Below are 21,022 nucleotides of genomic sequence, written 5' to 3' on the forward strand. Positions count from 1 at the left end.
CTGAAGCAATGGAGCTATCATGACTACTACTACCATCATCATTCATGAAATGTTACTCCTTCCTAACCTGTGGCCCTAACCTGTGGCTCCCCATCTGTTGTAAAACGAAAACTCCCATATACATCGAAGGGGTGAATCTATGTGGAAATGATGTGCATATTAAAGAATCTGTATGGAAAATATCCATTGCATGTAGAAGATATCTTCTAAACTCTTATTTCATTTGTTTTCTACTGTAATTGACTTTGAGTTTTACTTGTGGAAATCCTCATGTGTGAACCTAGCCTTAGCCTGCTGTCTGTTGAATATTAATAAAAATCGAAGGAAAAAAAGGCACAGCACACATAAGGTTTCTATGAAGGAATACAGGGGGAAGGGGGGTGCTGGTGGTATTTGGATTAATGTTCATGCCAAGTTCTGTTATAAATAGCCTTAGTTTTCTAAGGTTAAACGTAACCACATATCATCACTCAAGAATGAAATCTCCATTGTTTTCTATGGAAGGTTTTCTATGTTTTTATTAGTGGTAACAGCAATTTGTGCATTGGTGCTTCCCTCAGTTATTTGGTTGCAGGTGGAGGGGACTTCTGCTCCCCTTTGTATAGCTTCCTGTTTATTGCTCCAGACGGTACCTGTGAAGAAGTCAGATCTCCTATTATCACCTATGTGCCGAGGCCTGTCTGCACCTTTATATTAACACTGAGATGTACAGCTCATTCACACTTCCTATGTGAAGTGGCTTCTAATACTCTCACTACCTGCCGGGGAGCACTGAGGTGTATACAGCTTGTTATACCGGCGTGAATGGACTGTATAAAGAGTGATCTCTGTACAGTGTGTCCCTTTTAATAGTTTTATGGTGGAGGTAAAAATTCACTGCCCTCCCCCTGCAGAACGTTGTATCGCTATACATTATATGGCACGTGCAGCAGAGCATCTCATGCCTGGTAACAATAGCCCTAAAATTGACTTTGACCCCTTACTTCCTGAGCAGCTAGTCTTGAAATTGACTCGGATTCTGCCTTTCAGAGTCTTTTAGAGTCTTTTGGAGTCTGCAGAATATCTGGTTTCTTTCTTTCTCATGGTTTTTCTTTTCACTTTTCAACTATTGAAAACTTTTTTTGGGCTAAGGATGGGAGGACCATCAAGGAATTTACTTCAGCAACAAGCAGATAAGCCATTAATCCAGAAGGGAACCCAAATCCCACTGACAATGAGGGTAAAACCTTGTCTTGCCATCACGCCCCATGTGTGCAATTTAAGGGTATGTACACATGGGCGGATTACCTGCGCTATTTCCGCAGTGTATTTGCTGCAAAAAATCTGCAGCGGATTTTGCTACCATTGACTTCAATGAGTCATCAGAAAATGCTCAATAGAGGCAGATTTGCACATTTTCCTTTGGACTCATTGCAGTCAATGGTATTAAAATCTGTGAGGATATTACGTAGCAAATACGCTGTGGAAATTCTGCAGGTAATCTGCCCGTGTGAACGTACACTTAAAGGGGTACTCCACCCCTAGACATCTTATCCCCTATCCAAAGGATAGGGCATAAGATGTCTGATCGCGGGGGTCCCACCACTGGGGACCCCCGCGTTCTACCATGCGGCACCCACCTGTAACTGCTTCCGGAACCGCTGGAGGCCCTCAGGCTAATACCATCCCGACCACGGGGACGTAAGATTGTGACGTCACGACTCCGTGTGACGTCACACCCGCCCCCTCATTGCAAGTCTATGGGAGGGGGCGTGAAAGCTGTAACCCCCCCTCCCATAGACTTGCATTGAGGGGGCAGGTGTGACATCACACGGGGGCAGAGTTGTGATGTCACCATCTTCCGTTCTCGTGGTCGGGATGGTATTAGCCTGAGGTCCTCCAGTGGTTCCGGAAGCCGTTACAGGTGGGTGCCGCATGGTAGAATGCAGGGGTCCCCGGCAGCAGGACCCCCGCCATCAGACATCTTATCCCCTATCCTTTGGATAGGGGATAAGATGTCTAGGGGTGGAGTATCCCTTTAATGGGACTCCTTGGACTCTCACTGGTGTGTAGACTTGGCTCAAGGCACAAAAAATGCTTCATGTCACTAAGAATTAGGCAATGCCAAGTTGGCCAATTGTTCTTGATTATTTACTGGCAATGTGCAGAAAGAAAAAAGCCACAAATATGGAGGTAATTATAGGAGAGCTCACACACTCTCATTGTAGTGTTCATTTTTCCTGGCAAGATCCAGGATTACAAAACCTGCGCAAAGGGCATCCTGGCACTCAAAGCCCTGCTAGCTAACAGACTAGGTGAAGGGCTGCCCATCCCTCTATGCCAGTGGTCTCCAACTGTTGCCCAGTGGTTGTGAAACCACAAATCCCAGTCTGCCCGTATAGTTAACTTATGTGCGGACGTACTGGTATTTGTAGTTTTGCAACAGCTGGAGAGCCACAGTTTGGAGAATTCTGGTGACACTATATCCTAGCCCAGAGGGATGTATGCAGTATCTCTATTCGTGATATGTGCATGTATAACATAGGAAGAATCCCCATTGAGAATTGACATGTCAATCCGGGTTATAAAAGGAGTACATGGCCACCGTTTTGTCATTACTGGGATGTGCTTCGCAAGCTTATTTCACACATATTTTGACAACAAATTTGTTGTCAAATCCATGTAAAAAAAAAAAAAAACTAATGTGAACAAGTAAGGGTACAACCACATGCAGAATAAATGTTGTGGATTTTGTAAAGAACAAATCTGCTTCAAAAAATTGTGCTGATTTTAATGCAGACTCTCCACTGTATTGTGTAATATTTTATGTATTATGTAATGTATTATGTAAATTTTAAAATAGATAAATAAAAACAAAATTTCTTAAATTCTGCCCTAGCAGATCCTCATTGTTAATGCAAAATCTCATGCTCATGCACAATGAGGAAAATTCCTTTCAGAATTTTCTTGCTGAATTTCCTTATTAGAAAAGCCTAAGAGCTTGTTCACACTGCGGACATTCCGCTGGCAGAAATCCACCTGCAGCAGAGTCTCATTGTTTTCAATTGAATTCTTCTGCTCTGTGTATTCTGTGGAATCACCACAGCAGAACTCCGCTGGCTGAGTGGAGCTTGGAGCTTCCTAGTTCGTGATGCCACGCCTCCTCCATTCATATCTAAGGGAGGGGGTGGGACAGCTAGTACATGAATGGAGGAGGTGTGACAGCTGTGGTCAACCAGCTCGGAGCCGAGTTCACTCTGTGCACTGAATGACTGGGGTGGCACACCAGCGATTAAGGGCCCGGGGGGGGGGGGGGAGATTCTCTCAGAAATTCAGGAAGTAAGTTCTGCCAGAAATGTTCTCAGTGTGCTTGAGCCCTTATAATGTGGGCTTTCGGAGATGGAGATTTTTTTGATTTTTTTTTTTTACTGTCATTTTTATTAAAGAATTTTTCTAAGATACAAATCCAAATGAAAAAACACGCAGATAACGTCATGAATGGCTGAACCCAACAATCTGAAATAGATAACACAGAAGCAAGGCTAACAATAAGGCAGCAATGGGGGGTCAGGAAGGGCATATAAACACCAACAGAAGCATCCAATACCGGAGCACCAAGACATTATGATCGTTACATTAGCCATGTCAAACCGTAAGAGGTGTACCTCTATACATCAACACAGTAGTATATAAGGCCCAGAGGGCTACAAACACAGAAAGGGGAGGGGGGGGGGGGTAGGGAAGGGAGGAAAGGTACTTGAAGGGACCACGAAGACAGACACAAAACAAACCACAGAGCCAGGAGAGGGAAGAGGAAGCAGGATGAAGAAAAGGGAAAGGAGATGGGGATAGAGAGATCAAGGTGGCTGTCGATCAGAAAAGCGGTCCCAAGGTTCCCAAATGAGAGAAAAGAGGGGACAGAATTATTCAATGAGGTGGTGGGGGATTCCAAGGAGCGGATATCACTGATACAGACCAACAGATCAGACTCAGAGGGAGGAAGAATTCTCTTCCAACATTTAGCTATAAGGGTTTTAGCGACTAAAGCAATATGCATAAAATGGAGATGTAGATTTTAATGAAGAAAATCAGCACTAGATCCTCATAGTCTCCAATATAAAGTTATTACACACCAGGCAGTAGTACTAACCCGGGACAGGTCAACAATCCTTTCTGAACCAGTCAATGGCAAGTATTAGCAGAATCTTGCTCCAACCTTAGACAATTCTCAAACCCGTTTTGCAAAACACAGCAATGTCTCAATGACATCTCCAGGTTATTAAGCATCCTGTCCTTAGTCGTAATGTATCATCTCGTAGAAAAGTTCCAGCAGATAGGTGAAGCCGACCACAGTGTTCATCTTTCCTGCACTCCCACACATTGCACATTGCTTTCCATGTTAATGGAGACCATATTATATTTTGTTAAATAGTTTTTCAGTTTTTACTGCATTTGGGGGATTTGCCATATTGTCGGACATCTAAAAATAGATGTGGGTGCTGCTTCTTACAGGGGAGAAGGGACACTATTGTTTTGGGTATAACTCTTGGGCTTTATTGTATTAAGGACCTGCTGCTTGCCGTGTGCACAGACAATCTTCTGGCATGGTAGTAAAAATAGAAAGGTTCTTAGATGTCCCTCCATGCAGAGATGCTGAGGCAATCAGCTGCACCCCATGGGTTGCTACTATTTGCCCCTACAATGTAAATAGTGGGATTCCTCTATTCGTTGACCTGTCCTGAATCCGTTAGCACCTCTGCTGTCTGTGTAAACACCCAACTCATCCCCAGCTTTGATTCCTGTCTGAGAGCTCAGAAGGGGGTATTTTTCTGGAGCCTTGTCACAGGAGCCAGGTGGTCAAGATGTGTCAGAGAAGGATCCTGCAGGGCAGAGACATGCATGAAAGATTTCTGCTGGGCTGTAACGTCAGGACAACATACTGTACCTGACGGCGTACTACTCAGTTCCTACAGCTTCACTGTAAGCCCATCTGGTCTTTATTTCATAGCATCAGAACACAAAGGCCCAGATTTATCAATCTGCCTGAAACCCAAATTGTTTGGTTTGTAACCAATCACCACTGACGTCTTGGTTTTAATGGGTTTATCCAGATAATAAAAATGTATCCCCTATTTGCAGAATGAGGCCCGACTATCTCTGCTGAACACTCTGACTCCAAAGGATAGGGGGATAAGATGTCTGATGGTGGGGGTCCCACCATTGGGAACCCCCGCGATCTCTCCTGCAGAACCCCCTGTCATCTGCTACACGGAGCGAACTTCTCTCCGTGCCTGATGACGGTCGATACAGGGTCCCGGAGTATCGTGATGTCAGTGCTCTGCCCCCTTGTGATGTCACATCCTGCCCCCTCAATGCAAGTCTATGGGAGGGGCGTGATGGCTGCCATTGAGGGGGTGGGGCAGTGACATCACAATACTCCGGCCCCTGTATCGCCCGAAATTTGCTCCGTGCAGCAGATGACAGGGGGTGCTGCAGGAGAGATCGTGGGGGTTCCCAGCGATGGGACCCCCACGATACTACAGTATATACAATATTATAGTTGCTACACATCTCTGGACTGATACAATATTCAGTTGGTATACATTTCTGAATTGATACATCTATTTTAACATACATTGTACCACATTATGCTAAGCTCCTTCGCCAGATGCACGGGCCCTGCTAGGGCTTTAGGAGACTTTTATATGTGATTTTATTTTTATTTATACTGTTTTCTATTTTATTATATTTTTTTCTCTGTGAATAAATGACCATTAATATTTCAACTGGATCCCCTCTCTTATCCCTTTTTTCATACATGCACCTTTGAGGACTGGTATTTATTTAATTAATTGCAAAATCAATTATACATATATTCATTCATCTCTCCATTATACTGAGAAAACCCAAAAAAAGGGGCATGGTCATCTGGAAAGAGGCGTGGTTGCCAAAATGGGGCACGTCTCCAACATTTTCAAAAAATACCAACATATTTACTAAGGTTTCCACAGAAAATGTGGTCGGTTTGAACTGAGGAAAAGCAAAACATACATAGGGAACAGCGCAAACATTAGTAAATATTGCGGAAAAATATCTGTTGGGAAAAAAAACCACAAAGCAAACTACACTTTACTCTTAGTAAAATCAGGGCTAGTATGTTTACTTTGTGCATCAATATGATGAAAACAATTCCCAATTTACTTAGGTTTTCTATTGTTGTACAACTTTGTAAACTAATTAAGCAAATTAAAACTTTTTAAGCAAACTAAGTATGCAAAAAATTGCCCTATTCTGACTCCTATAACTTTTGTATTTTTAATTATAGGAAGGCTTTTATTGCACCATGATCTGTACTTTTTATCAGTAACATTTTTGTTCTGAGTTTTTTAATCAGTTATATGACAAAAAAAATCAGCAATTCTGGTATTTTTGTATGTGTACCGTGTGGGATCATAAACGTTATATTTTAATAGTTCAAACTATTTCACACAGCATTGTCAAATGTTTTTTTTTTTTTTTTTTGTAAAATAGATAGGAAAAGCCAGCACCTATCATAGTTACCTACATATATCATGATCTGCGGCGTGATCACAGCATTTAAAGGATAAATGACGGACATCGGCGTCATCACTAATGTTCACCATTACTATAAATGTTCCTGGCAGGAAACTCTCCAAGGCATACATGTACACCCTTTTTAAACTAGGGGTTAACTATTAAATTTTTGCTTTTTTATTATCCTGTAGCTGTGCCTCACAGGTTTCCGCAGACCCAGAGGCCGTGATCTAGGGTTAAAGGGGTACTCCGGTGAAAACCTTTTTTCTTTTAAATCAACTGGTGGCAGAAAGTTAAACATATTTGTAAATTACTTCTATTAAAAAATCTTAATCCTTCCTGTACTTATTGGCTGCTGAATACTACAGAGGAAATTCTTTTCTTTTTGGAATGCTCTCTGATGACATCACGAGCACAGTTCTCTCTGCTGACGTTATTATAATAATAATAACGCTTTATTTATTGTTGACCTTAGTGGGATTTGAACCCAAGTCCCCAGCACTGCAAGGCAGCAGTGCTAACCACTGAGCCACCATGCTGCCCTTAGCATACATCTGCTATGCATCTGCTATGCATGGTTGCTAAAATGGACAGAGATGTCAGCAGAGAGCACTGTGCGCGTGATGTCATCAGTGTTCCAAAAAGAAAGGAATTTCCTCTGTAGCATTCAGCAGCTAATAAGTACTGGAAGGATTAAGATTTTTTAATAGAAGTAATTAGCAAATATGTTTAACTTTCTGGCACCAGTTGATTTAAAAGAAAAAAGTTTTCCACCGGAGTACACCTTTAAACTGCTGAGACCTGCACCCACAGTGGTCTCGACAGTTGTGGTAAGAGTGTGGCTGTGTCTTGACAGGGGTTCCCACAGCCGATATTGCGTGCTTTGCTTCTGAACTCAGTGGATCAGTATGATGTATATACACATATAGTTCGTTGTAACATACTCATGACGTAAATGTACATCATAGGGTCAGAAGGGGGTTAAAAAGCAGTTTTATGTTATATGACTATAACATAAAAACCCCTGCCATCTGTCCCTCTTGTTCTGTAACCCCCATGGATTGGAGTTGTATCTCCAGTACAGTGGTCCCTCAAGTTACAATATTAATTGGTTCCAGGACAACCATTGTATGTTGAAACCATTGTATGTTGAGACCATAATTCTATGGAAACCTGGTAATTGGTTCTGAAGCCAACAAAATGTCATCCAAAAATAGGAAAAAGTGAGGATTAAAGAAAAATAAGTAGATAACTAATAGAGATAAAGCAAATCCTTACATATAAAAGTAATAAAGATCTGCTGGGAGCTGTAATCACTGTCTGTGTCAGTGTTTCCCAACCAGGGTGCCTCCAGCTGTTGCAAAACTACAACTCCCAGCATGCCCGGACAGCGGAAGGCTGTCCGGGCATGCTGGGAGTTGCAGTTTTGCAACAGCTGGAGGCACCCTCTTTGGGAAACACTGGTCTATGTAGAGGACAGAAGCTTCTTCAGGGTCCTGTACAGAACACGCAATGTCCTAAAAAAAAGTAAAATGGAGCCGTCCTCACCTGATGCCCAAAGGAGCAGCTAACCCTGGCACAGGTAAAGAGTACAGAACATGTAATACCTCCCTGTACTGTAGGAGGCGCTACCAGACACCAGTCAGTGCATGCACTTTAGGACTACAGGGGTTTTACCAATAAATGTCCATTCTGATTGGTCGGTTCTTCCAGCCATTGACACGTTTTGCAGATTCCATAGCATTGTATGTTGAGTCTGGTTTTAAGTTACAATGGTCCAGAAAAGACCATTGTATGTTGAAACTATTGTAGGTTGAGGCCATTGTAAGTTGAGGGATCACTGTACATCCCACAGATGACTGACTGAATTAGGATCTAGGAAATTTGGGGGCCAACTCACTACCTTGTACTTTATGTTCCCCTTCCCAAACAATGTTTACAGTATGGCTGGGGCATTATCCTGCATAAGGGACCATTGGCATTAGTAGATGCTACTGCAAAGAAGGGTGGTGGGTCTTGATCTGTATAATATTTAGATGAGTGGTACATGTCACGCTAAAATCCACATGATGTCCGGACCCAAGGTTTCCAGTATCACATTGTTAATCACACTGGGGGGAAGTTATCATTGGTCTTACCCTGGTTTTGTGGTGTACATTTGTCGCACAGTTTGTCTCGGATGCTGTTTAGAGACTTTTCATTGCGACTTTTGTTTTAGAAGACTTTTTTTTTCTTTAACCCCTTAAGGACTCAGCCCATTTTGGCCTTAAGGACTCAGACAATTTAATTTTTACGTTTTCATTTTTTCCTCCTCGCCTTCTAAAAATCATAACTCTTTTATATTTTCATCCACAGACTAGTATGAGGGCTTGTTTTTTGCGCGACCAGTTGTCCTTTGTAATGACATCACTCATTATATCATAAAATGTATGGCGCAACCAAAAAACACTATTTTTGTGGGTAAATTAAAACGAAAAACGCAATTTTGCTAATTTTGGAAGGTTTCGTTTTCACGCCGTACAGTTTATGGTAAAAATGACATGTGTTCTTTATTTTGAGGGTCAATACGATTAAAATGATACCCATTATTATATACTTTTGTATTATTGTTGCGCTTAAAAAAAATCACAAACTTTTTAACCAAATTAGTACGTTTATAATCCCTTTATTTTGATGACCTCTAACTTTTTTATTTTACCGTATAAGTGGCGGTATGGGGGCTCATTTTTTGCGCCATGATCTGTACTTTTTTTTGATACCACATTTGCATATAAAAAACTTTTAATAAATTTTTTCTAATTTATTTTTTAATAAAATGTATTAAAAAAGTAGGAATTTTGGACTTTTTTTTTTCGTTCACGCCGTTCACCGAACAGGATCATTTTATTTTAATAGTTCGGACATTTACGCACGCGGCGATACCAAATATGTCTATAAAAAATGTTTTTTACGCTTTTTGTGGTAAAATAGGAAAAAACGGACGTTTTACTTTTTTATTGGGGAGGGGATTTTTCACTTTTTTTTTACTTTTAAATTTTTTAACATTTTTTTTTACACTTGAATAGTCCCCATAGGGGACTATTCATAGCAATACCATGATTGCTAATACTGATCTGTTCTATGTATAGGACATAGAACAGATCAGTGTTTTCGGTCATCTTCTGCTCTGGTCTGCTCGATCAAAGACCAGAGCAGGAGACGCCGGGAGCCAGACGGAGGAAGGAGAGGGGACCTCCGTGCGGCGTTATCAATGATCGGATCCCCGCAGCAGCGCTGCGGGCGATCCGATCATTCATTCAAATCGTGCACTGCCGCAGATGCCGGGATCTGTATTGATCCCGGCACCTGAGGGGTTAATGGTGGACGCCCGCGAGATTGCGGGCGTCGTTCATTGCCTGCGGGTCCCTGGCTGTGATCAGCAGCCGGGATCAGCCGTGCATGACACGGGCATCGCTCCAATGCCCGCGGTTATGCACAGGACGTAAATGTACGTCCTGGTGTGTTAAGTACCACCTCAACAGGACGTACATTTACGTCCTGCATCCTTAAGGGGTTAAAGAAGACACCAATTGGTGATTCCAGTTGATATCCTGCAACTGCGCTAACTGAGGTGCAATTATACACCAGTTCTCAGTTGGGTTAGAAACTGACTGATGACAACATTATTAAAAAGTCACAAATTTGTCGCACAGGTTGAAAAGTTGTACAAAAAGTCGCACAGGAGGTTTTTATGCATGCATCAATGTTATTGTACTTTTTTAAAAGCTTTCGGCTATCCGGGAGGATGGGGTAGAGGGATTTCAGAAGGTTTGGGAGCCCCGGTTGTCTTCATCATATTGTCCTGATCTTAGGTACACTATGGGGGGGGGGGGGGGGGGGGTATGTATTAATAATGGTGTTGCAATGTGTGATTTAATGTATGTTTTTTGCGTCAAATGGAGCATAGTTGCGCCAAAATTATCAATTGTCGCAAGCAAGTTTGTAATTTTGGCACAAATGCAGCCCTACAAAAAGGTGTAGACTCCTGCCCCAGGATTCCAGGCAGAACTTTCTGACTATGAGGAAGTTAAAGGGGTACTCTGGTGCTAAGACCCCCGTGATCTTGTACGCAGCACCCCGTTATAATCAGTCCCCCGAGCATGTTCGCTCCGGGACTGATTACTGGAGATCACTGGGGCGAGCATTGTGACGTCACAGCCCCACCCCTATGTGATGTCATGCTCCGCCCTCTGAATGCAATCCTATGTGAGGGGATGTGACAGCTGTGAGGGGCGTGACAAAGCGCTGGAGTACCCCTTTAAATCTGATCTTGGGACTTTGGCTGGTGTACAGAGGTAAAGCTCGCACAGCCAGGGCCTTTTTTGCTGTTTTTAATTTGTGCATTAGGGGGATATTCATACAGATCTGCCTTGGAAAATAGTAAACTTCGCTGTAGTGACCAGTGTTGGGCAGCTGCTGCCAAGGCTAATGACAAGGAAATAATTCTACCGCTGTACAAATTACTAGTCAGACCACACATAGAATACTGTGTACAGTACTGGGCACCAGTGTACAAGAAAGATATAGGGGAGCTGGAGAGGGTTCAAAGACGAGCAATCAGGGTCATACGGGGAACGGGAGGACTACAGTACCCAGAAAGATTATCAGAATTAGGGTTATTTAGTTTAGAAAAAAGAAGACTTAGGGGAGACCTAATAACTATGTATAAATATATCAGGGGACAGTACAGAGATCTCTCCCATGATCTATTTATACCCAGGACTGTATCTATAACAAGGGGGCATCCTCTACATTTAGAGGAAAGAAGGTTTCTACACCAGCACAGACGGGGTTCTTTGCTGTAAGAGCAATGAGACTGTGGAATTCTCTCCCGGAGGAGGTGGTCATGGGGAACTCTGTGAAAGAGTTCAAAAGGGGTCTGGATGCATTTTTGGAGAGTAATAACATTAAAGGTTATGGATTTTAGATTTATAGGGATAGAACCTTGATCCAGGGATTTATTCTGATGCCATATTGGAGTCGGAAAGGAATTTTACCTCTAGTATGAGGGTTTTATTCCTTCCTCTGGATCAACTCAGTAGGGACTCATTAGGGTTATAGGTTGAACTTGATGGACTCTGGTCTTTTTTCAACCTTATGAACTATGTTACGATGTTACCATTGTTGTAGCTCGTTTCTCTGTTATTTAATTTTTGGTGTGGATTTGCACCTTAATGAAGGTATTTGCTCCAAAATTTGCGCCAAATCGAAAAGTCACAATTAACGAATTCCAAACCAATGCATGATTGTAACTGAAATCATGATTTACGCTGTCAAATCAGTGATAATGTTCTAAACCATTTGGCGCAACTGATTGTCATATCATAACATATAAAGAAAATTGCAACGAATCACAGTAAAAAAAAAAAAAACTGTGTCAAATCCTTCATACATACCCCCTATGTCTTTATATTAGTATTTTATCCTAGGGGATAGGAATCACCATACAAAGTGGAGTACTGAAGTAAGAAATGTGATCAGCACCATATTTATCACATACCCTGTGACATCTGATAACTTGGGGCAGGTACACAGTTTCCTCCTTAACTTTTCATGAATAACCCCCAACCCCCCCCGTGTCTCTGTTCTGGTGCCATCTTTCTTACCCATCTCGTAGGTAAGTAACAAACAGGCACCTGGTTATCCATGTGATGTAAAATGTATAAAACCTGGATTAACACTTGGCAGTTTTTTTGGGGGGGGGAAATCTTTCGCTGCAGATTTTGAGTCGAAGCCAGAAGTGGACCTACGAGGAAGGAGAAGTACAAGTCCTTCCTTTATATTTCGCATTCCTTTCGAATACACTTTGGCTCAAAAACTGTAGTGGATGTTTCCCAAATAACTGTTAAGTGGAAACACTGCCACAGCCTTAACAGGATTCCCTGATATTTTTAAGGACTTTTCCTTAAATCACTGCATTGACTTTTAAGTGTGTTATATGCTATATATACTCTTGCATATTTCATCTCCAACACTCCTTGTGTTCTCAGGCTGGGTCATTTGATAGCTCTGCCTGTGATTTCTTTATTTCCTGTGATGTCACGTTTGCTCTGACTTCCAGTAAATGTGAGGTCACAGGATGAGTCATCAGATGGCAGACATCCCTCCCATGGGCTTGATGGAAATCCACATGGATTTTAGCCCCGCCCCTGGAGGCAGAGCCCATGGAAGCTCAGTGGCAGAGTTCTGGGATTAAATCCCCATTTGTATGTTCTACCCATGTTTGTGTAAGTTTTATCCCACACTCCAGAACAAAGGTATATGTCGATTTGGAATTTATACACATTTGGATTTTATATATCTTTGCACAGCACTGTGGAATAAGTTGGCGCTACATAAATAAAATAATTATTATTGTTGTAAAGATGCTACCCCTGTCTGTAATATGGAGAGAGGGGCTACTTCAGATCTGCTTATGCACACTATTTGCAAAAGAATTCTGACTTATTTAAGCCCCCCCCCCCCCCCATTTGTTAGCTGTCCCTGACCCTTTCTAGGACTGACAACTTTGGCTTGCTAGGAGACTAATACATGGGCAAGACCAAAGAGCTGTCGAAGGACACCAGAAACAAAATTGTAGACCTTCACCAGGTAGGGAAGACTGAATCTGCAATAGGCAAGCAGCTTGGTGTGAATATATCAACTGTGGGAGCAATTATAAGAAAATGGAAGACGTACAAGACCACTGATAATCTTTCTCGATCTGGGGCTTCACACAAGATCCCACCCCGTGGTGTCAAAATGATCACAAAAACGGTAAGCAAGAATCCCAGAACCACACGAGGGGATCTAGTGAATGATATGCAGAGAGCTGAGACCAAAGTAACAAAGGCTACCATCAGTAACACACTACGCCACCAGGGACTCAAATCCTGCAGTGCCATTTGGATGAGCATTTGGATGATCCAGAAGAGTATTGAGAAAATGTCATATGGTCAGATGAAATCAAAGTAGAACTTTTTGGTAAAAACTTTACTCGTCGTGTTTGGAGGAGAAAGAATGCTGAGTTGCATCCAAAGAACATCATACCTACTGTGAAGCATGGGGGTGGAAACATCATGCTTTGGGGCTGTTTTTCTGCTAAGGGACCAGGAAGACTTATCCGTGTAAAGGAAAGAATGAATGGGGCCATGTATTGTGAGATTTTGAGTGAAAACCTCCTTCCATCAGCAAGGGCATTGAAGATGAAACGTGGCTGGGTTTTTTAGCTTGACAATTATCTCAAAAACACCACCCGGGCAACAAATGAGTGGCTTCATAAAAAGCATTTAAAACGTCCTGGAGTGGCCTAGCCAGTCTCCAGATCTCAACCCCATAGAAAACCTTTGGAGGGAGTTGAAAGTCTGTGTTGCTCGTTTGGGGTCATTGTCCTGTTGAAAAATAAATGATGATCCAACTAAACGCAAACCGGATGGAATAGCATGCCGCTGCAAGATGCTGTGGTAGCCATGCTGGTTCAGTATGCCTTCAATTTTGAATACATCCCCAACAGTGTCACCAGCAAAGCACCCCCACACCATCACACCTCCTCCATGCTTCAGGGTGGGAACCAGGCATGTAGAGTCCATCCGTTCACCTTTTCTGCGTCGCACAAAGACACAGTGGTTGGAACCAAAGATAAAAAATTTGGACTCATCAGACCAAAGCACAGATTTCCACTGGTCAATGTCCATTCCTTGTGTTCTTTAGCCCAAACAAGTCTCTTCTGCTTGTTGCCTGTCCTTAGCAGTGGTTTTCTAGCAGATATTCTACCTTTAAGGCCTGATTCACACAGTATCCTCTTAACAGTTGTTCTAGAGATGTGTCTGCTGCTAGAACTCTGTGTGGCATTGACCTGGTCTCTAATCTGAGCTGCTGTTAACCTGCGATTTCTGAAGCTGGTGACTCGGATGAACTTATCCTCCGCAGCAGAGACGACTCTTGGTCTTCCTTTCCTGGGGCGGTCCGCATGTGAGCCAGTTTCTTTGTAGCTCTTGATGATTTTTGTGACTGCACTTGGGGACACTTACCACCTAAAATATGACGTATTTTCAGTTGTTTCACACTTTTTTGTTATGTCTATAATTCCACGTGTTAATTCATAGTTTTGATGCCTTCAGTGTGAATCTACAATTTTCATAGTCATGAAAATAAAGAAAACTCTTTGAATGAGAAGGTGTGTCCAAACCTCTGGTCTGTACTGTATATATATATATATATATATATATATATATATATATGTATGGCTGTCCAGGTATGTGAAGATTTGTAGTTTTGCAACAGCTGGAGGCACCCTGGTTTGGAAACACTGCAGTAGGCAGCCAGGTATGTAGGTAGGTCACCATTTCCCAACAAGGGTACATTTGGCTGTTTCAAAACTACCTAGCTACATATCTTCCTGTCTAACTACCTACCTACATACCTGCCTACCTACCTAACTACTTATCTACATACCTGGCTACCAAACTACCTAGCTACATACATGGCTACCTAACTACCAAGCTAAATACCTACATAACAAACTGCCCTTTTACTGAGCAGGACACTTAGTAGGGGGTATTATTATAGTTTGGGGCCTATAGATGAGGAGATTGTGTAGAGGACAGGAGGGCTCTGGAAAAATGCTGAGTCTTACATGTTTGTCCTGCAGATTCTGAAGAGATTTGGCTGAAGTTTTGGCTGAAGTTTTGGCTGGAAAAAGTCATCATGGCTGTCTGATCTAGATGGAGAAGAAAAGGGAAGAGAAGTAGACACCTGTGAGTTCCTATATGTCACTTTATGTGTACATTCACACATGTATATTCAGGTCTGCTGCAGATTTGCTTCAGTAGATTTTGCTACACAGACTTCAATGGGTAACAAAATCTGCAGCAGAAAATATGCATGTGTGAACGTACCCTTAATCACTCATATGGCATACAGATCCTGTGTACAGCTGGTATCTACCTCTATATGGTCCTGTATGTAATAGCATATGGTATACAGATCCTGTGTACAGCTGGTATCTCCCTCCATCTTTTGTATATTGTTAATTTTATTCAGTAACAATATAGCGGTAGTAGTTAGTGATAATGGTCGCGCTCATGGTATGGTAGTCATATTTTTCCCTGCTGCTAACACGCAAAACAAGCAGTGTGCACCTGTTCACATGTTTAATTTTGTTAGGAGATGCTGACTATTTTTGTTTTAGCCAGATTTAGTCAGTAACAGTATGATGGTAAAATAAATGGTGATAATATACCTTCTTGTATACTGGTATTATTGGTAATATTTGTCTCAGTATACAGGATTTGGTCAGTAACAGTATAGTGGTAATATGTATGGTGATAATATTCCTTCTTGTATACTGGTATTATTGGCAATATAAGTATATAGGATTTGGTCAGTAACAGTATAATTAAAAGAGGAGTGTGATTGCTTAAACCAAACTGTACAATTGCCAGCTGCTAGTAGTGTGTATATTAAAGGAGGCAACTGTGTATGATTGGGTGTGAATGAGGGTGTGGTTATGGGCGTGGCTTAGGTTATGGGCTCTAGTTCCTGGTCCTTTGGAGACCTGGTAATGCCCCTGTAGGTGAGTATGGCTCCAAGCAGTCTTCAGAAGTTGGTTGGGTCACAATTTGACTCTGTTCTTGTGATAATATTCAGAATACTGGGCAGACAAGATGGGCCCGATGGTTCTTATCTACTGACACGTTCTATGTTTCTATGTAATAAGTGGGGGTCCCAGCAGCTAGACATCTACTAGTTTTGTGTCATATAAGTGATCTGTTTTAGGCTGTGTACACACATTGCAGTAAAGCTATGTCTTTTTTCTGTGGTTTATAAAATTGCTAAAAAAAAAATGCAGTTTTAAAGCAGTTTGGTAACATTACTAAATACTGCAACCTTACCACAATGTGTCCTCAACATGTGAACACAGTCTTAAGGTGGGAAATACCATTGCTACGATGTCACAAGGTCCTTCAGTAGACGTATTTAGCTGTTAGTCTAACTGATGTAGTCTCTTTATTTTCAGATACAATCCATGGTTGTATTTGCTATATACAGAAAATACATCGCACTTTGCAGTCGATAGGGTGAGATTTAAGGGGTCTATATTTCCCACTATGCGCAGAGATCACTACTTGCTGTGTGATCATATTGTATGTCATGTAGATTCCCTGCTCAGCCTGTGATACAGTGTATCCCCTAGGCTGTGCACGTATCCCTTCACATAACAGGCTGTTCTTTGTGTGGCGGCATGTTACATTCTCTCTGATTGTCTGCACTTCCATTGGGATCGTAAATGATCTTATAAATGTTCTTGGCATTAGAGGAGACATTTCTTGTACAAGTGGCCTCATGGGATGATCTGTGTGTCCGGCGCTCCATGGATGCCAGTAATTGATGTACGGACAGAAGTCGTTGGGGACCAAAGGATTCCTGCCTGCCACGTTATACATGCCAGCAGGTGGGACAGCTGACAAGCAGCAGGACTGACTCTACATATCAGCTGTCTCCCCCAGCTGGTCTCATCACCACTTGCTTCACCAAATACAGAGGCATCAATGGATCAGTGCTGAGTGTGCGGCGATCAGTGGTCTCCACCTTGGGCATCTGGATGTTCTCCAATCTCTGATGAGCCTTTTTGTCATGTGATATTGCCAATTATCTCTAAATCTACCCCGGGACTGTGGTCATAAGGCCAAGTTTCCACTTGGTTTTTTTTCTGGTAGTTTTTGGAATACAGCCACTGCAGTTTTTGAGCCAAAGTCAGAAGACGATCCATAAGGGAGGAAAAGTATAAGTCCTTCCTTTATATGTCCTATTTCTTTTGAATACATTCTTGTCTTTGGCTCAAAAACTGTTGCAGTATTCCAAAAAACTGTCAGAAAAAAAACCAAGTGGAAACTTAGCCTAACAATGATTTATGGCAGAGATAATCTGAGGCACTCCGCTCAGACCAGTCAATCATTATTACTATGTCAGAATCAGTGAACTGTTCAATGCTTATGTTAACTTTTGTAACTGACAGCTGCCATGCTTAGACATATATCATCATGGACTGTGATACAGATCTGTGCTTCCAATCATTCAGGAGTCAATATAATGTTAGAGGCTCGATATAGTGGCCATCTCATTCATTCACTGGCCACTTTATTAGGTACACCTATTCAATTGCTTGTTAACGCAAATAGCTAATTTTCCAATCACATGGCAGCATCTCAATGTATTTAGGAAAGTATATGTGGTCAAGACAACTTGCTGACGTTCAAACTGAGCATCAAAAAGTGGATTTAAAGGGGTTATCCACCATAAGGTGATTTTAGTATGTACCTGCCAGGCTATCTTTTTGTAAATGTGGCATTTCCTGTTGGAGTTCGGTCTCTTAAATTACACATCCCATAGTTCCATGTTTGCAAGTGTGAAGTTACATTCCTCCCTCCCACACATTGCAGCACAAATGAGCTGCATCCATTCAAAAGACCAGTGTTTTCTAATCAGGGTGCCTACAGCCGTTAAAAATGATCTCTCTCCCACTCAGCGGTCGCTCCACCCATTGTAGCAGGACAGGCTCCCTTTGCACACCTTACTAGTGAGGTCACGTTTCCACGCACTGCATCCTGAGACATGAGTAATTTTGTATGCTGTTAAAAATAAATATTGGGGCAAAAATAACATATGAATTGTGAGACCATGTCACACACAGGGACAGACACTATATTATGAACTACACTAACTTTACATACCCTGTAGCATAATTATATAAATTAAAAAAAACTGGAATACCCCTTTAAATGACTTTGAACGTGGGGTTGTTGGTGCCAGGTGGGCTGGTCTGAATATTTCAGAAACTACTGTATTTCCATGCACAACGATCTCTAGGGTTTACAGAGAATGGTCCAAAAAATGAAAAAATAAAAGCTATCCAGTGAGAGGCAGTTGTGTAGATGAAAATGCCTTGTTGATGTTAGAAAAACAAAACTCCAAAATTGACCCAAAGGGGACTATTGAGGCCAAAAGGCAAAACTAAATTCCTAACCCCAAGGTCGTAGCCCGGGGTGCAAAAACACTAGGGATCGACCAATATCGTTTTTTTAGGGCCGATACCGATACCGTTAGGGCCGATAGCCGATAACTTATACCGATATTCCGGTATAAGTTATCGGCTATTTATCCCCCAGCGACACCGCTGCAGATCATTGATTTAAAGCGGGCGCTTTAAATCAATGCACTGCAGTGGCTTTTGCAGTGCCATAGGCCGCCGCCGCCACCCGCTTCTCTCCCCCTGCCTGTCCGGGGGTCCTGAGTCCTATCACCGCCACCGCTCCCCCCCACCACCGCACCGTGACCGCCCCCCCGACCCACCGCACCGCTACCGCCCCCCCTGACCCGCCGCCTCTACATGTTTCGCCGTCTCCACGGCGTTTTCAAGAGGCAAAATGTGGCAACATTTTGCCTCTTGAAAACGCAGTGGAGACGGCGAAACATGTAGAGGCGACAATCTAGTGTTTTAATCCGGTGTCAGTGTTGGAATGTTGGGCTGCTGCAGAGCCCTTGAAATTGAAGCTATATTGCTCTAACTATACTCTAACCATCCTACCTGACATCCCATTTTTAATCATCCCTTTGCTGGGTTTATTTTAATTTTAATTGTATACACAATAAAAGTTCTGTTTTAAGCGGGATTAATTAGAGGTGTTTTTGCACCCCGGGCTACGGCCTAATTAGGAATTTAAATAATAAATAAAATAATTTTTAACAATGCAATTTTGCAACTTTTGAAGATTGCTTTTTACGTAGTGCACTTTACGGTAAAACTGGCATTGTGGGGGAGATTTATGAAAACCTGTCCAGAGGAAAAGTTGCCCATAGCAACCAATCAGATTGCCTGTTTCATTTTTAATAAGGCCTCTGAAAAATGAAAGAAGCGATCTGATTGGGTGCTATGGGCAACCTTTCCTCTGGACAGGTTTTGATAAATCTCCCCCTTTATCGTTATTCTGTTGCTCACTACAGTTATAACAATACCCATATTTACATACTTATTATTTTACTTGAAGTTTGACAAAATGAGTATGCTTTTTCTGACTCCTATAACTTTATTTTTCTGTATATGGGGTTAAATGATTGCTAATTTTTTGCCCTGTGTGTACTCCAATGACCTCCAGTCACCAGACCTCAATCGAGCATGTTAGCATGTGGTAAAGCAGGAGATTCGCATCATGATGTGCTTCAAATATGCAGTAGTTGTGAGATGCCATCATGTCCATATGGAACAAGATCTCTGAGTAATGGTTCCTGCACCTTCTAGAATGTATGCCATGAAGAATAAAAGCAGATCTCAGGGCAAAAGGGGGTCCAACCCAGTACTAGCAAAGAGTACTTAAAGGGGTATTCTGGGCAAAAACATCTTATCCCCTATCCAAAGGATAGGGGATAAGATATCTGATCGCAGGGGGCCCGCTGCTGGGACATTCTATGTGGGGCTGCGTCTCGAGTTTCGGAAACCTCCGGGACTGGGGATGTGACGTCACACCCCCTCCATTCACCGCTGCTGGGACCCCCCGCAATCAGACATCTTATCCCCTATCCTTTGAATAGGGAATAAGATATTTTTGCCCGGAATACCCCTTTAATAAAGTGGCCAGTGAATGTATATGGTGCATGGAAGATACAATGCATGTGTGTTTGTGAGATACACCTTCATCTACAGTACAGACCAAAAGTTTGGACACACCTTCTCATTCAAAGAGTTTTCTTTATTTTCACGACTATGAAAATTGTAGATTCACACTGAAGGCATCAAAACTATGAATTAACACATGTGGAATTAGACATAACAAAAAAGTGTGCAACAACTGAAAATATGTCATATTCTAGGTTCTTCAAAGTAGCCACCTTTTGCTTTGATTACTGCTTTGCACACTCTTGGAATTCTCTTGATGAGCTTCAAGAGGTAGTCACCTGAAATGGTCTACCAACAGTCTTGAAGGAGTTCCCAGAGATGCTTAGCACTTGTTGGCCCTTTTGCCTTCATTGGGGTCAGGTCTGGTGACTGTGGAGGCCAGGTCATCTGGCGCAGCACCCCATCACTCTCCTTCTTGGTCAAATAGCCCTTACACAGCCTGGAGGTGTGTTTGGGGTCATTGTCCTGTTAAAAAATAAATGATGGTCCAACTGAACGCAAACCGGATGGAATAGCATGCCGCTGCAAGATGATGTGGTATCCATGCTGGTTCAGTATGCCTTCAATTTTGAATACATCCCCAACAGTGTCACCAGCAAAGCACCCCCACATCATCACACCTCCTCCATGCTTCACGGTGGGAACCAGGCATGTAGAGTCCATCCGTTCACCTTTCTGCGTCACACAAAGACACAGTGGTTGGAACCAAAAATCTAAAATTTGGACTCATCAGACCAAAGCACAGATTTCCACTGGTCTAATGTCCATTCCTTGTGTTCTTTAGCTCAAACAAGTCTC

The sequence above is a fragment of the Hyla sarda genome, chromosome 12 (assembly GCF_029499605.1).
Source record: "Hyla sarda isolate aHylSar1 chromosome 12, aHylSar1.hap1, whole genome shotgun sequence".
Classification (NCBI taxonomy): Eukaryota; Metazoa; Chordata; class Amphibia; order Anura; family Hylidae; genus Hyla; species Hyla sarda.